The sequence below is a fragment of the Paramisgurnus dabryanus genome, chromosome 24 (genome assembly GCF_030506205.2).
Source record: "Paramisgurnus dabryanus chromosome 24, PD_genome_1.1, whole genome shotgun sequence".
NCBI lineage: Eukaryota > Metazoa > Chordata > Actinopteri > Cypriniformes > Cobitidae > Paramisgurnus > Paramisgurnus dabryanus.
Window position 1 is genome coordinate 7,983,503 of NC_133360.1, and position 3,941 is coordinate 7,987,443.

The following is a 3,941-nucleotide window of genomic DNA, read 5'->3' on the forward strand; positions in this document are numbered from 1 at the left end:
GATCGGGCAGTTATTGACAAATGCGTTTGTTACAGTAACTGTGACCAAACGCGCAACCCTGACTTCAGGTCAGTTTTGATCTGACCCGGCTCGTAAGGATTTCACACGCTGCCGCAGAGCGCATCTGATCTGGTATCAGCCATGGGGAACACATCATCAATACAATTATCATACAGCAGTTTATGATATTAACGTCGGATCGGCAAATCGAAGTGAATTGAATTAAATCACATCTGCTTGTTACAGGTGATGACAGACGAGCAAGCGCGCGCGTGCGCGTGAGAGAGAGATTTGACTCTTTATCTCTCCGCAGCTCTGCGTAGCTCAACGGCCAGTAAGCAGGATTAATGGTCCTGTCTCAGCATGAGCTCGACACACACACACACACACACACACACACACACACACACACACACACCGCGAGGCCTGGTAATCGCATGCAAACAGCACACGCTCGTCAGAGTGTCGTACGTGCGCACACACACACGCCACACACACACAGTGAAAGAGTACAGGAAGCACCTGTTTCTCTCCAACAGAGCCACACACACATACACACAGTTTCGTTCTTCCCCTCGCTGTCTCTTTTCTCATCTCGGCTCTCGTTGTCTTCCTGTCGTCTCGCTCCTGCAGTCAGGGTTTCCCTGTCGCTCTTCAGAGGCCAGTGGAGCGTGACGGTAAGACGTCCCTGGAGAAATCCCACAGCCCACAGACATCTACAGCGTGTGCCCTCACGCTCTTCGCTCCCCTGACATCGGCTCGGTAAATATAGAAAGCAGAAGCGAGACCGTACCGCACGAGAGAAAGCAGACACTTGCTGTGACAGTTACTGTAGGAGCTGACTGAGATTGGAAAAACCCCGCCAAAAAGTTCAAACGATAAAGAGATGACTATTACAGATGATGATTTTAAAGAAGAGTTGACTCAAAAAAATGAAAATTCTGTCATCGTTTGTCATTGTTTCAAAACCGTTTGAGTTGAACATCTTGACATGTTATTTCCATATAATGAAAGTGAGATTTTTGCCCCAAAAAGGATATAAATATATAGCTTAAAAGTATAAGCCATATTGCAAGTTAACTGAAGGCATATGAAAGCTTTGTATGACAGAAATTTGAGTCGTTCTTCACTAAAAATCTTAACTTTATGATGTCACCTGTTTCATATTTGATTTCAGAGCTACAGCTGAGGAAAAGATTTTTAATAACTTTCTACGACATGGCACACAAGTCATAAAGACAACCTACATAGGATACTTTTTTTTGTCATTGTAGAACTTGAAAGTATAAATCATCATCTTTCACTTGGTGCGTGTGCGCGAGCTTCCACCAAAGCAACCTGATATTGTCCAGATAACTGATTATCATTTAGACAGCTGCAGCCCGTAGCACAACCACAGCCATCAAAGGTAACACAAGTAATGCAGATAAAAATCACAGGTAACTCAGAACATAGCACGTCTGACAGCACACAGGTCTCGCTGGTGTCTCGGTGATGACGCAATTTGCACATATACCTCTGAAAATAATGATGGTTAATGTTGGTAAGTTGCACACTTAACATTAATTCATTTGTGATGATTTTAAAAAGGATTATTTCCTTTTTATGTTCGTTATGTTCATTACATTAAGTTATACACAATTAGCACAAATACCACTAAAATATAATGCTAATTGTACTAACATTCTTAACACTGGTTTTAGCACAGCTGTCACAGTGGAACCGCAATAGTTAATGCAGGTGAGCTGCACAGGTTAAAAAAATTACATACATTTATATAATTAATGACTAATATATAACTAATACTAACATTTAAATATTAACATTTTCACTAGATGAATCCTGGCTGAATCTGCGTCTGCAAACTGACGACCGCCTAGCTCAGGAGGAAAAGTAATGAGGTAAACCACATGCACGAGCTCTTGCTTTCTAAACTGTGCGAAAGCGCACGCACACTGTGGCGTAAAATGAAATTCTTTCAATGCACGCACATGCAGAGCTGAGAGAGAGAGAGAGAGGACTGGCACAGACACAGCGTTCTGGCACAGAGATGCCCTCTGAATATCTGCGGATCTGCCTCGACAACAATCTCTGTGTGTGTGCGCGCGAAAAAGAGAGCCCTATTACAACGATATTAAAGGGACCTCGAGCAGATTATACGAAAAATCGAGACGCGCGATGCTAAATGCTACTCCATCCCAGCGGACTGGATAGTTTCGTAGGCTCGTTTGCTCGGCGCTCTTTTGATCGGCGTCTCTCTCTCCCTGTTTCTCTCTTTTCCTCTCGTCATTAATCTCGTGGCAGCGCTGCAGGAAACAGCTTTCACAGGCAGCTGGAATTTCATCTCCTCCCTTGGTCTTTATTACTCTTCCACTCAACCCGTCCCTCGTTCAGTCTCTCTCTCTTTCTTTCTCTCTCTCCCTCCCTCCCTCCCTCCCTCTCTCTCTCTCTTCGTTTATTACGGCGCACTAATCACTCGCGCAGGTAACTCGCCCGGCCTTCACAGCACCTTTACGCACATACACAGGCACACACAAGCGGGAGCCCAGGCTCATAAACACACACACACACGCTCTTAAATCGCACGCGCCGTGGGTTCCTCTCTGAGAAGGGCAGGGTAAGTGACGGGGGAGGGCTGGCTCGGAATGATAAAGAGAGCGGAAAACACGAAGATCGTGATTAGAGAGAGAGGCGCAGATGCGAAGCGCGGCGATACGGAGAGCGGCGGTGCGGCAGCTCCCCCTAGCGCACTTAATAGAACTGCACAGCCGCCAGCGCGATCGTCTCTGCGCTTCATATTAAAGGAATTGTCTTGTCTGTGTCTACATATCTGTACACATGACAAAAAATGGTATGCTGTAGTATATTTTAGTAATTACTACCCTTGAATATTCTTGCACAGTATATTATTAACTGTAGTGAGTTGATAAATAGTTGTGAAATGTATAATTTAGTGTAGGCTATTTTCTACTTATGTTTGCTAATGGTTCCTGCTAAACTTAAAACATATTAAATGTTAGATAAAAAATGAATTTACATGGCCATTTTTTCTAAATATCTCATGAGTTGTACTAAAGCAACATCATCTCCCTAACACTTTAGCATCATGGCAGTGAGTTTTGCATAGCACCGTGCACATTTTGCTTACTTTTAAGTAATAATATACAAATTACAACAGTATCCTTTTCAATAAAAAAGAAAAAAATCCACACACATTTTCTTTAGAAACTTGAGCATTAACAATCTGTTGGTCTCTCTCATTGCTCAGCGTCATTCACACTGGCTTCGACACATCTGTAAGCGCAGTTTTTCACAGGGTGCAACCCTAGACTGTTTGTCTCTGTGTTACCACACAATGTTTCATCAGCAATGCACGCATCACCATCTATGTACAGTGATGCTCATGTGGGTGACGCTGGTTCGAGTCTGGCCTGCAACGTGTCCTTTTCGGTTCAAAATGAATTTATTGGCATGGCTGTACACAGTAACAGATAAAGTAATAATAAAAATAATATTAATAATAATATATTAGTAATCACAGTATGCAGTACAGTTGTAGTAAAATGAATTAATAATACTTTTTTCCTATTTGATTTATTATATATATATATATATATATATATATATATATATATATTATACTGTCATAATCAAGAACTCCAAAATATCCAAACTACAAGCTATGATGTAATCTAATGAAAAAGTATTTTTATAAAGCTAGACAATTTATAGACATTCAGTTGAACAATGCTAAGAGTGATCCTAACTTTTCTCCACTGTTTTATTTATATTGAAAGAGGTTAGATTTACTCTAGAAAGAGTGAGAGAGAGATTGGATCATTGCTCAGGGTGATGTAGACTCTGGAACACAGCACATTCTCTCTCTGTCTCTCTGTGTGTGTCGGCTCTTGGCTCGGCTGATCGTAGCGTGTTGTGCTGCG

General features: G+C 42.0%; 1 long non-coding RNA gene across 1 annotated transcript in view; it reads left to right on the forward strand.

Moving 5' to 3' along the window:
- The first annotated feature begins 1,482 nt into the window (after positions 1 to 1,482).
- LOC135721464 (uncharacterized) overlaps positions 1,483 to 3,941 on the forward strand; it is a 19,321-nt gene continuing 16,862 nt past the window's right edge. Inside the window, exons 1-2 of the long non-coding RNA XR_010521497.2 lie at positions 1,483 to 1,740; positions 1,836 to 1,901. This is a non-coding gene — a long non-coding RNA (uncharacterized lncRNA). The remainder of the gene's footprint in view (positions 1,741 to 1,835; positions 1,902 to 3,941) is intronic.